We start from the raw sequence: 14,336 nt of genomic DNA on the forward strand, positions 1-14,336 counted from the left end.
CTACTACGCTCGGCGCTGGCGGAGGGCTTTCTCTGGGGTCCCGGACGGAAGGTCTGCCGCGGGGCAGCTGACTTGACACCCAGCGAGCCCAGAATTCGGGGGTGCCGTCTGCGGCGGGGGGCTGGAGGTCTTCAGTTTAGTGTAAATCGCATCTGATTTTGTCAGTTCTAGTTAGAGAAAGTTAAGGGTCCACACCAGCAGGTTCTCATCTTGCAAAGTTGGGTTGAGTTTTCAAAGACACGGAAACGTGAATAGAATGCAAAACTCACTAACTCCTTAGAAGATGCTAAGATCCCAAGATGGCATCACTCGGAGGCAGGCGCCAGCCACACTCTTAGCACTAGAGCAGGGGGCACTATTAGAATTGTCATGGCTTTTGAGGGTCCCAGTTGTGCCGCTAATGTGCAGTGCACTTTTGGGACGCGGGGTGGGAGGGAATTCCTGGCTGCTGAGCCAGAATTACTTGTATCCTCTCCACCTGCACATCTACATTCAGTTAGAGGAGTCTGGTCTGGGCGCTCCAGCCAGCTGCTGTGTCCTCAGGGTACGTCAACGGGATTGTTAGAAAGATACAGAAGCTCTGATGCAGTAGCAGGAGACGTCCCAAAGCCAACTTCACGGGATGATTCTAAACAGGATTTTCACGGATTCTGGGCTCATAAGATTGAAAATCCTGGGAATGTTTCCTGTTATTTTGTTTTTCTTGCGTTAACGTTTTAGAAAAAAATGGAGGAGATTACAATAGATCTTTAGCACACTTAAGAAACGAAGTTTTCCTTTTTCTTTCGTTTTTCCTTTTTTCTTTTTTCTTTTTACTTTCCTTTTATTTATTTTTAATAGAATGCATTATTGTTGTTGCTATTCAAGTTCTGGTAATATAATACTTAAAATAACCTGCAGGTTGCGTGTCTAATAGCATAAAACAATGACTCTTTCTCGAGCTCTTATTGCCTGAGTATTGCTCAGCTCAACATGGTGTGAGTTTTTGTCCCTGAGTGGGGAAAGAAGGTGCAAGTTGTCTCAGTGAAGGGGGCATGTGCTGACCTATATTATAGGAAATCAAACCAAGAAGTCAAGGCTTCACAATAAAAACCATTACGCAATTTTGACATATCAATTGGTATCATGTTGAACACACAGACAAAAAAATCACTAATGCCGAAAGGCAACAAAGAGGCAGACTGGAGGAATTGTAACAAAACTACTGGAAAAGTTATGTATTTCACTGACAGTCTTAAATTTGAAATAAAAAGGACTGACTTTAGTGTAGAATTATCACTAATTAAAAACAGAGAAAATTATTTTACTCTGGTATTCCTACACAGTAATCAAAATAGAAACAATACACCCTAAGTTTGAAACTGTAGCCAAGAATAACCCAGAGGCAAACACAGGCTTAGATGAATAGGCAGAATAAGCGCTTTTTCAAGCTTTGGGTAAAGCTAACACTTTGGCCCTCCTAACCCTGACTCCTACAGGGGATTAATTTGGAAGTGTGCAGGGATCTTTTCTGTATTGTTCCTGGGATGCCAAAAGGTCTGGTATTGCAAGAATGTTTTATTTGCTTTTTAAATTTTTTTAAAATTTTATAACAGTTTAGACTTAAAGAAAAATTACAAAGATGGTATAGAGAGTTCCCATATACACCACACCCACTTTCCCCTATTATTAATATTTTACATTAGTGTGATACATTTGTCACAATTAAGGAACCAATACTGATACATTATTATTAACTGAAGTCCATACTTTTTTCAGATTTCCTTCATTCTTCCCTGATGTTCTTTTCTGCTCCAGGATCCCATCCAGGACACCACAGTACATTTAGTAATCCTGTATGTATCCTTAGGCTCCTCTTAGCTGTGACAGTTTCTCAGACTTCCCTTGTTTTGTTATTACCTTGGCAGATTTGAGGCGTATTGGCAAAATATTTTGTAGAATGTCCCTCAGTTGGTATTTCTCTGATATTTTTCTCATGACTAGACTGGGTTTATGGTTTTTTTTGGAGGGAGATCTCCGAGGTGAAGTATCATTTTCATCACATCATATCAAGGGTACATACTGTTACCATGACTTATCCCTGTAGATGTTAACCTTTATCACCTGGTCAGGTAGTGTATGCCAGGTATCTCCATGGGTTACCTTCCCCCCCACTTTCCATACTGTATTTTTTGGAAGGAAATCACTATGTACAACCTACACTTAAGGAAGAAGAGTTATACTCCACCTCCTTGAGAGTGGAGTAGCTCCATAAATTACTTGGAATTTCTCTGCTTGAGAGATGTCTCTCCCCCCACTCCATTCATTCATCTATTTTTTTTTAATGTCAGTATAAGCTCATCAATATTTATTTTGCACTTTGGATTACAGTCCAATACTATTTTATTTATTTTAGATTGTCAGCTTTGGCCATTGGGAGTTCTTAAAATTGGTTCCTGTGTCCCTTTGACATCCCCCCATCATTGTGTATATATGTGTGTTTGTTTGTTTGTTTTTAGCACTTCCTTACTTTCTGGTCCCACAAAATGCTCCAGGCTGATCCTGTATATTTTCTGCTCCAGTTCCAGAATCAGCCACTGCTCCAAGGAGCCCTGGTTCCTTTGATTGGAGAATGGTATTAGAAACCAAGATCTGGGCACTAGGTACATTCATTGCTTTTAGGGTGTTGTTGAAAAAACAAGAATGTTCTTCGAGGCTAAGTTTCACCCCACCGTCCTATTTTTGATTTATCCACTCAGGTTTCACATTCAGATCCAAAAACTGTACTGAAGGCTTACCTATGTATCACACTGTTCCTAGGACTTTCCTGTATGTTTTCTCTTTTTAAGTTCTCAACAAATGCATGAGATAGAACATATCTTCAACTTACAGGTAGGGACCGTAAGGCTCAGGAAAGCTAAGTTACTTGTCTGGGCTCACTTATCTAGGCTGGAAAGAGGTGGCACTGGGATTTGAAGATCAGAGACTTTGTTGCATAGATAGCTGGCCTTCACTCTCATTTTTCTGAACACTTAACTCTTTTTATCATCTTCATTCAAGGAAAGACAGTGGATTCCTTATGCTCTAATTATATACTCATCTTCTTGATATTCATCCCAAATACGACTGTACCACTCTTTTGTCTCAATCCTAATATGTATAATATCATGCTCATTCCCATTCTTTCCTTTTACTTCTGTCAATATTCTTTGTTTCTTTTTGGTAGTCAGGAGGATCGCTTTTTGTTGTTGTTACTTAAATTATGATTTCCGTGTACCTGTTGATAGATGGGCATTTATTTGTGTGTTTAGTTGAATTATATTTTTCTTTCCCACTAAAATGGAAGCTCCATGTGAGAAGAAATTTCTTGATGTTTGCTCACTACTGTATGTCCAGTGCTGAGCAAAGTGCTTGGTTAATAGTACGGGTAAATATACACCTGTCGAAGGGGAAGGGGATAAGGTGGAGTGGGTGGAAGAAATGTATGGATAGAGTTAATGATTGTATTATAAATCATGAAGCCCTAACTTATTCTACATAGGTGAGATGTCAGAAAAGGAGTTTAATGTGAATGAGAGCAGTGTGCTGTTCTTGGCAATACACATCTGGTGGCAGCTTGTCCTCAGATCTAGACTGGAACCCAAGCCAGGCAACTTGGCCTGAGTTTGTAATCTCTCATCAACTGACAAGGACCGTGGAGGTGGAGAGAGGTTTGGATCTTCTGCAAAATTACAAGGTTCTGCCTCTATGATGGAATTGACCCAAAACAGCACTCCAGGAAACCAGTGCCAGGAAATTCTGCCCTCTGTCAACATTGTTAAGAGCAAAGCATCATAATCAACTAGCTGAACAGAACTGGTTCCATCTTGACATAGTCAAGAGGAATGCAAAGGTCAAATTGTGTTTGCTGGTAGACCTGATAATCATTTTAAGACAGTAACAGACATGACATTAAAAAGGAAGATGTCAAAAGCAAAAATATCAGCATAAAGAGAACAGTGAGTTCCCTATGGCTGAGGACACTCATTTACCCCTCCACATGAGCAGTTCAATGAGAGAAGCCCATGTGAATTTACACACATTTGCTCTGCCCATGGTTTCTATCACACTGTCTTCCTCCAGTGGGCCTCTTTGGTGGAGAAGACGTATTAGACCATAGAGGCAAGAGCCACTGTGTTTGTTAAAGTCAGACCAGCAGAAATCTGTAAAAGCCATTGTTTAAAATAACATTTCTTTACATCCCATAACAATGTAGTGACACCACTGCTGAGCCGATACTACAGGCTACCGGTATTGCCAGATTGATGTTTTTTATAAACAAATTTATTTATTTTATTTTTGGATGGGTCTTCGTTGCTGCGCGTGGGCTTTCTCTGTTTGCAGCCAGCAGGGGCTACTCCTCGTTGCGGCACGCGGGCTTCTCACTGCAGTGGCTTCTCTTGTTGTGGAGCACGGCCTCTACACGCGCAGGCTTCAGTAGTTGTGGCACGTGGGCTCAGTAGTTGTGGCTCGTGGGCTCTAGAGCGCAGGCTCAGTAGTTGTGTCGCACAGGCTTAGTTGCTCCACGGCGTGTGGGATTTTCCCGGACCAGGGCTCGAACCCCTGTCCCCTGCACTGGCAGGCGGATTCTTAACCACTGCGCCACCAGGGAAGCCCTCCCAGATTGACGTTTCGAGGAAGATGAGGGTGAGTCAGAATCTGGGTCAAGTGCTTTCTTTGGCAAAAGAAGAAAAAGAAAACTTAAAACTGGGCACTACTTTCTTGGAAGGTGTTACTGAGGTCAGAACTCAGGGGAAAAAAGCCCAACTATATTAGTTTCCTATTGTCACAGTAACAAATTACGATAAATTTAATGCCGCACAAATTTATTATCTTAAATTTCTAGAGGTCAGAAGTGTGAAATAGGTCTCACTGGGCTAAAATCGAGGTATGGGAAGGGCAGTGTTCCTTCTGCAGGGTCTAGGGGAGAATCTGTTTCTATGTGTTTTCCAGCTTCTAGAGGCCAGCCATGGCCCCATTCCTCCAGATGCAAAGCCAGCGAAGCCAGGCTGCCATATCTCTGGTTCTCTCTCTTCTGCCTCCCTCTTCCACTTATAAGGACCCTTAAGATTACATCAGGCCCACCTGGGTAATCCAGAATAATCCACTCATCTCAAGATCAGTTGGTTAGCGACTTTAATTCCATCTACAACCTTATTTCCTATTTACCATGTAAGGTAACATATTTATAGGTTCCTGGAATTAGGATGTGGACACCTTGCCGGGGGCAGGGGGGTTATTTTGCCTACCACCGGAACCAAAATTAGGATGTGTGTAATCGGTGTTGTGGCCAAGAACATTCTAGAGCCTATGGAGCAACCATAACTCTTCCCTTTGAATTATATTTCATAGTGTTATAGATTTGCATTTTTTGAGCTGTATTTCAGATGGCATAGTGTAGTGGTAAAGAGGACGTACTCTGATGCTGAACTCTGCTCACTTACTAGCTCTGTGACTTTGTACAAGTTATTTGACTTTTGTGTGGGTTAGTTGACCCATCTGTAATGGTGACAATCCCAATAACAGTACTTACCTCATAGAGGTTTAGGGAGAAAGAAATGTGTTCACATGTATAAAGCATTTAAAAAACTATTACTGTTATTATTGTTAAAATTTGGGGGCAATGAATTTAACATTCATATTATCACTTATAATGGATTTCTGACATTTTTGAGAGTCATAGACAAAGAATAGGCTGTTTCATAAGTACTGTACTAGTTTAAACAGCCTGTTTTATTTACTTTTATTATTTTAAGAGTTTATTTTAGGGAATTCCCTGGCGGTCTAATGGTTAGGACTCCACGCTTCCACTGCAGTGGGCACTGGTTCAATCCCTGGTCGGGAATTAAGATTCCACAAGCCGCGCAGCATGGCCATAAAGTAAAATAAAATAACTAAAATGTTAGATTAAAAACTTTAAAATGTTAAAAAAAGAATTTTTTTAGAATGTGTTTTTTTTAGTTTTATTACAAAATACACACACATACATCTCTGTCTATCTATGAAAAGATTATACTCGTAACCAGGTAAAGAAGATGAGGGAGACCATTTCTGATGGCGCCAACAGCATGCACAGATGTCCCTGGGGGAAAGCGTTCAGGAAGAGGGTGAAGGAATAAAATAAGTTCTTTAAGGCCAGAGTATGGAGAGCAGGGGAGGGTGAGAGGCAGCAGCCAGGCGGTGGAGGACTTTGTGAGACACAGTTAGGATTTTGAATTTATCCTAAAGTAAGGAGAAGCCATTGAAGGCTTTTAAACACTGAATATCCGTCAGATTTGCATTTCAAAAAGAGAACCCAGTGGATGGAGGATAGAGAATGGGCAGAATGGGTAGGTGGGAAGTTGGAAATGGGGAGACCAGTGATTGGAGTGGTCCAGGCAATTACTTCCTAAGTATGTCTTTTATATAGTTTACTGAAATATATACATACACAAACGTATATCATTAAACATATACATATACCCACAGAAAATTGTTTTATTATTTGAAATGTAGTTAATTAATCAGGGATTTGAGAAAAATTGTTCTTTGGTTTTTAAGGAATTTTTTTAAAAAATCATGTATACTGCAGGTGTTTCCAACTTTCTGTTCAGCTCCCAGCATATAAACGTAAAACAGTAGCTCTTTGGGTTACTATTTCTCTTCTTTCAGTGTTGTTCTCTTTTCCAATACCTGAGTTTGTCTTCCATCAGTATTGTTTTAAGTGTTTTTAGAGTTTCACCAAGTTGCCACCCTTTGGAGGGTGACTTGATTAGCTGTGATGGGAAGAAGAGTGGCCTTCTATATTACTAAGGGTATGAGTGTGTGCATGAGAGAGAGAGAGAGAAAGAGAGAGAGAGAGGATGTGTGTGCTCAAATGGATGCCTACTGACAGGCCCACAGAACCCTACTGAGGATCTTCAAACCAATGAGTGGGTCAGCAGTGTTCTGCAGTTTGAATTGTTCTTATATTTTATGAGGAGAGAAGCAGAACACTGTCCTGGACCTAGTCCTGTGAAGTAGGTCAGGAGCTGCTCTCTTAAAGGGAACCCTCCTACACTGTTGATGGGAATGTAAATTGGTGCAGTCACTATGGAAGCAGTATGGAGGTTCCTTAAAAAACTAAAAATAGACTTACCATATGATCCAGCAATCCCATTCCTGGGCACAGATCCGGAAAAGACAAAAACTCTAATTTGAAAAGAAACAGGCACCCCAGTGTTCATTGAAGCTCTATTTACAATAGCCAAGACATGGAAGCAACCTAAATGTCCATTGACAGATGAATAGATAAAGAAGATGTGGTAAATATACACAGTGGAATATTACTCAGCCATAAAAAGAATGAAATAATGCAGTAAGTCAGACAGAGAAATATAAGTAGCATATAATATCACTTATATGTGGAATCTAAAATGAACTTATTTCCAAAACAGAAATAGACTTACAGACATAGAAAACAAACTTATGGTTACTAAAAAGGAAGGGCGGGGAGGGATAAATTAGGAGTTTGGAATTAATAGATTCACACTACTATATATAAAATAGATAAACAACAAGGACCTACCATGTAGCACAAGGAACTATATTCAATATCTTATAATAACCTATAATGGAAAAGAATCTGAAAAAGAATATATATATATATACTTTGTTGTATACCTGAAACTAACACAACATTGTAAGTCAACTATACTTCAATAAAAAAATAATAATTTAAAATATATATTTTTCGGAAACAATTTTGAACGGTTCCTGAAGTACAACCACAGAACTGTATAATGTTCTAAAGGACAGAATTCGATGAGTACTGATTAAACCATAATTTTCCTCCCAGAAATTCTCTAAAACTGTTGAAAATAGAGGTAAACACTTCATTTTACTCTAAGTAAACGGGTCATTCATGCCTGTTCAACTGCGTTCTCCAGGTCTTCAAAGGATCTCCTACTGCTGTTGTTGACATTGCTCACAGTCCACTGGGAAAGAAACTGTGGAGAAAAATGTCAAATATTTCCTTCTAGAAACTGGAAGTGGGGAAACGTACAAGAGGGGACTCTATGTGAGTAAATAAAGTGCTCTTGAATGATTTAAAAAAGAAAAAGAGCTACTTTCTTAGCTTTCCACTGTCTGGGCTCCAAAAGCCCTGAGCAAGCATCCTCGTGAGCATAACTGACATGAGCTTTAGTCCTTAACTAAAGAATCTTGTCTTTCTCTCTCTCTCGTGTCATTGGACTCAAGATTTTATTTGTTTCATTGGATTTTCTATTTTGTTTTAGTTTTCAAAGTGCTTCACAGGGACATTTTGGGACAAATTTGTCTTTATATTTGTACAGAGTGAAGAAGCCTAGCTGGTCTCTCTCCTTTATGCAAGGTGTTTCCGGTTTGCTGGCTCACATCTTGTGAAAAGAGTCACCTGCTGTTTTCAGTTTTAGCTTTTCTCACACTATGAAAACTTGCTCAATACTTTATGGTGGACGTGATCAAAGACAAAAATAGATCACTCTTAAATGCATCTACTTACATGTTCAACTAGCATAATTTATGTATATGGTGAATTCGAACATCACAGAAAAGTTATCAAATGAGAACTGTCTCCTTTACAGTCCTCCTGATTTTTATTCCACTCCCACTCTTTTAATCTGATTGTTTAATTGAGGTATAGTTGATGTACAATATTATATGTTTCAGATATACGACATTCACAATTTTTAAAGGTTATACTCCATTTATAGTTAATATACAATATTGGTTATATTCCCTGTGCTGTACAATATATTCTTGTAGCTTGTTTATCTTATGCATAGTAGGTTGTACCTCTTAATCTCCTACCCCTATGTTGTCCCTTTCCCTCACTCCCTCCGCTCGTAACCACTAGTTCATTCTCTATACCTGTGAGTCTGTTTCCTTTTTGTTATATTCACTAGTTTGTTTTATTTTTTAGATTCCACATATAAGTGATATTATACAGTATTTGTCTTTCTCTGATTTATTTCACTAAGCATAATACCCTCCAAGTCCACCCATGTTGTTGCAAATGACAAATTTCATTCTCTTTTTATGGCTGAGTAATATTGCATTGTGTTTGTGTGTGTGTGTGTGTGTGTGTGTGTGTGTGTGTGTGTGTGTATGAGACATCTTCTTTATTCATTCATCTGTTGATAGAAACTTAGGTTGCTTCTATATCTTGGCTACTGTAAATAATGCTGCTATGAACATCGGGGTGCATGTATCTTTTTGAATTAGTGTTTTTGTTTTCTTCAGATATATGCCCTGAAATGGAATTGCTGCATCACATGGTAGCTCTGTTTTTAGTTTTTTGAGGAACCCGCATGCTGTTTTTCACAGTGGTTGCACCAATTTACATTCCTACCAATAGTGTATAAGGGTTCCCTTTTCTCTACTTCCTCATCAATGAAGTAGCCCACTCTTAAGTTTCTTGCATGTGATTCCAGAAAAATGGTTGGGGGGAAATGTAGTTCCAGCATATATGAGCATACCTGTATAGTTTCTTTAAAAATAAAAATTACTGTGCTTAATGTTCTGCACCTTCCAACAGATCAAATCATATTGTGTATAATATTCTGTGCTTTCCTACAAAGTATCTATTTTTACCAGTAACTAAAGCCACAACCCAAAGCTGGGTCACCAAACAGAACTCATGATAACATCTTGAAGAAGCCTTTTTAAAACCCTATGCCAAGATGCAGTAGGGACTATCTTCTAGTTAAAACCACTAAATATAAGTAGTGAAACCAAGTGCTATAACAAAACAGAGGGAAATAAACTCCCAAACCAGTGATCAAAACTAGAAAGAGAAAAATACCAACCAAGACCCAGTGAAAAAATCCAAAGGAGAAGAGAGTAAGGGCCAGAGAGGACAGAGACAGCAGCACCAGCTAGGATTTACAGACAAGTGAAAGCTGCTGCTATTTTTAAAGGAGAGGAAAGAAGTAATGACCATGAATAAAATTGGAACACGTTGAGCTACTGGGAAAGTGCTAAATTTGAAAAGAGAGAATTGTGTTTATGTTTAAAAAAAATGCTCTAGAGTCACTTTAAAATAGGAGTGGATTATAATCAAAAGTAGAATGGACATATGAAAAAAACAATGACTCAAGTGTAAATAAACACTGATCTATTCAATCCAATAATTTAATTACTGGTTATTATTATTTAATCCAATAATCTAAACACAGTGAGCTCTGCCATAAAATATATAAAAGTTTTACATAAACTGATTGGAGCTATAGTATCATTGTACTATGACTCCATATAATGCTTCTGTTCCCAGAAGAAGTCAGGTTCTTTTGTGTTTGTGCCGTGTGTGTGTGTGTGTGTGTGTGTGTGTGTAAGGGAGTGAACCTCTATGGCATTTTATCTAGATACAATGTTTCTCCTCCCAGCCTCCATCTCTTCTACTGTCGTTGTCCTTCTTGTTCAAATGTTCTCCATGTTGCCAAACGCAAGTCCTCTCTGAAGGTCTAAGTCCAAAATCCCTTACCTCTTCTTTTTTTTTTCTTTTTTTTTTTTGTGGTATGCAGGCCTCTCACTGTTGTGGCCTCTCCCATTGCTGAGCACAGGCTCTGGTCGTGCAGGCTCAGCGGCCAGGGCTCATGGGCCCAGCCGCTCCGCGGCATGTGGGATCTTCCCGGACCGGGGCATGAACCTGTGTCCCCTGCATCGGCAGGCGGACTCTCAACCACTCCACCAACAGGGAAGCCCTCAAACTTTTTTTTTTGATTCCATATTCTCCTTTTTTTTTTTTTTTTTTAAAGAGCATATGCCCCAATGTAAGTTTTTGGTTATAAATTATATACATATATTTTTGTATCAATATATTACATTAATTATAAAATATACATAAAATAAATATTATACTAGGTGCAAACACTAATACCTTTGGGCAGAAATGAAGTAGTGGTAGCCCTATATTACAGAGTTTGATAAAGGCTCTGTAATTAAAACACTGAGGGACTGGTACATGAAGAGACTGACAGACCGATGGAACAGAATATAAAGTCCAGAAATTGGCCCAAGTTCATTTATAAATTTAGGATAGATAGGGATAAAAATAGAGATCTGTCTATCTAAACCTACTTTTCTATATGTCTGTATTTATCTATCTATCTGTTTATTTATCCACATATAAAATGGTAGCATCTCAACCCATTGAGAATTCTTATTAAATATTGTTACAACAGTTGTGCAGTGATTTAAGGTAAATTGGATCTGAACCTGATAGTACACAGGGATAAAGTCCAAATGAATCAGAGATCTAAATGTAAGTAAGTAAGCAAATAAATAAGACCATTGCCCACAAACAAAACAAAACAAACAAAACAAAACAGAACAAAACAAACAAAACAAAACAGAACAAAGCATGGTATGTTCTTCTATGAATTGGACTATATATCCAAAGAGCATCTGCATGAAAAAAATAAAACACTATACACAAATCAAAAGATAAATGTCTAATTGGGAAAATATATTTGTAGTTTAATCCTCAACCAAAGAGTATTATCACTGATATAACAAAGAGCCCATAAAAATGGAAAGAGAATAAAAATATAAAGAACAAAATGGCACATGGGCATGCCAACACACACACACACACACACACACACACACACACACACACACACACATACACACAAGCAAACCCCAGAGAGTTCCCAGAAGAAAAATTCAAATGATTCTTCAAGTATGAAGCTCTTGGGAATTCACTGGCCGTCTAGTGATAGGACTCCTTGCTTTCACTGCCAAGGCTCCCAGGTTCAATCCCTGGTCAGGGAACTAAGATCCCACAAGCTGCGCAGCCAAAAAAAAAAAAAACAACTAAGTATGAAGCTCTGCTCAACATAACTTGAAATGTAAATTATTAAACCTTCACAAAGACGGCATCTCTTGCCTACCAGATTAGCAAAAACATATAACTCATCTGCATGTTCCTTTACTGAGGTTGTATGGAAATAGGCACTTTCACACACTCTTGATGGGCAGTGTAATGAGGTGTCTGCTCTGGAGTGGAATTCAGCAATATGTAGAAGAATTACATGTCTACCCTTTGACTCATCCACCCCACTACTGGGAGCCTGTTCCAGAGCTGTATAAAACAGGACATGATTCATGCATAATATTATTTATTTCAAAATAATTTATTAAAAAAAGACTGAAAACAATCAAATACCCATCAGTAGGGGGTTGACTGAATAAATAAAATGGTGTGCAATGTAGTCATGAAAAGGAATGAGGGCAGTCTCCATGTGTGGATATAGTAAGTGAAAAAAGCAAGGTACAGAACTGTATAGCTTCACGTGCTACATTTTTCGTAAGAAAGAAATGCTGGGAAGTTAAGTGAAAACTATTCACAATGGGTAGAAGAGACAGGAATAGAACAGATTTCTCTTAATAACTTATTACATAGATTTGATTTTGAAAACTTAAAGGTTTTATTTAAAAGATAAAATTCATTAAAGCATCCATCTGTGAAAATTGAAAACAGATGGAAAGAGATGAACCTACTGTATATCAAATCAGTGATATAACCACATAGAGGAAAGAAGCTCCAGTCTGAGCTTAGAAAATAATATTCCCCTGAATAGTAGGATATACTTTAGGGATGAATAAAGCTACAAATACTTTGTAAACTAAAGTAATTTAAAATAGTGGTTTTGTTCTTTTGAAACTACTTTGTATTACAGGACAATTCAAATCAGTAATTATATCGATATAGAAAGATAAAGATTTTCATTGCAGGAAAAAAGAGATACATGTATAATGTTTTTTAAAAAGGTAAGTTAAAGCTCTATAATGGTATATTTGATTTGAAAAATCACTATGAACTCATGATGCTATTTTCAGATGCAAGAATCTGAAAAAGAATATATATATATATGAACATATATATGTATATATATATATACAGTAACTGAATCACCTTGCTGTATACCTGAAACTAACTAACATGATAAGTCAACTATATTTAAGTTTTAAAAAATGAAAGAAAAAGAAAAATACAAAAAAAAAGAAAGAACAACACATTTTCTGTGTCTGTCTACTAAAAAGGCCTAGATGAAATCACAACCTGTATCAGTCAGCTCTTATGAAGTAACAAAACCCACCCAAATCTCAGTAGTTTGCAAATATATGCATCATTTTTGCTGCTTTTCAATTTTGGTGGCTCCAGGTCAGCTGCAAAATCTCTGCTTTACATGTCTCATTCCTGGCCCCAGGCTGAAAGAGCTGCCCCTATTTAGAAGAGACAGTCCTTGTGGCCAAGGGCAAAGGCAGGAGGCAGAGCTAAATCATGCAACAGCTCTGAAAGCATCCACTTAACATGATGGATGTCCACTGGTCAAAGCGTGTCTCATAGCCAGACCTGGAACTGGGGTAGGGGAGTGTATTCTGTCTGCCAGGATACCCTGGAAATCATGCGATAATAAGTGGGAAGGGAATGAGTAGTTGGAAATAATAATATAATCTATTATACAACCCCATAAAAATGATCACAAGCAGACTGTGATCTAGATACCATTCCACACTAGCAGTGACTCGGGATCTTTGGAGGAGCATCTGATTCCGTGTTTAGAGTTGGGCATATATGAGTGTGGGACATTTTGTTGCACCAGAAAGCAAGTTAGAACTCTCAGAGCTACTGAGGTTGTGTCTAAAAGACACAAGAATCAACATAAAAGGGCTCCCTTTGGCCAAATTAGAGGCAATTTGAGAATCAAAAAAAATTTTTTTAAATATTGAATGCAATTGATTTAAAGATGTTGAATATATTTTTTGATGTATTAATTATGCAGATACCAAAAAGAGAGAGAAAGTCAATTAGAAAGAAAAAAAAGACACAGTTACCACGCTTTGGTCACCATCTGAACTAAGTCAGTTTCTTCTTACTCTGATATTTGGCAGTCAATAATAAGGCTTTGTCCTGCTTTCCTTTATGTTTGCATATGTAACCACATCCTTAATTGACAAGGAAAAGTTCTTCTTTATAGAATTCAAGCTAATAAATGTGCAAAGATAATAGAAAAAAATAGAATCTAATTATCATTATCCTGCAACTTGTAATTGGCTTAGGATATGATTATTAATGGGTAAAAACAGAAAAAATGTTGATGGGAAACTTTACAATGGAGGGATCAGTCTCTTTATCACCTGAAACCACTATTTAGTCTTAACATCATTAAAAGTGGCACAACCAAACATTCAGTGATACAATAGGAAGCATATAACATTCCCTATGTAGTATTTTTGACCATCCCTCAAAAAAAATAGTGGCCTTTCCTTGAATCAACCCTCTAGACAAGCTAACTTCTTTTTGAAGGAGAGTA

At 38.0% G+C, this 14,336-nt stretch overlaps 1 protein-coding gene across 1 annotated transcript in view; it reads left to right on the plus strand.

The window, feature by feature from the left end:
* Positions 1–14,336, plus strand: part of JAM2 (junctional adhesion molecule 2) — a 65,197-nt gene that overhangs the window by 317 nt on the left and 50,544 nt on the right. The gene's annotated exons all lie outside the window — the stretch shown is intronic.

This window comes from Neophocaena asiaeorientalis, unplaced genomic scaffold (genome assembly GCF_003031525.2).
Source record: "Neophocaena asiaeorientalis asiaeorientalis breed wild unplaced genomic scaffold, Neophocaena_asiaeorientalis_V1.1 scaffold55, whole genome shotgun sequence".
In the NCBI taxonomy this organism is placed as follows: domain Eukaryota; kingdom Metazoa; phylum Chordata; class Mammalia; order Artiodactyla; family Phocoenidae; genus Neophocaena; species Neophocaena asiaeorientalis.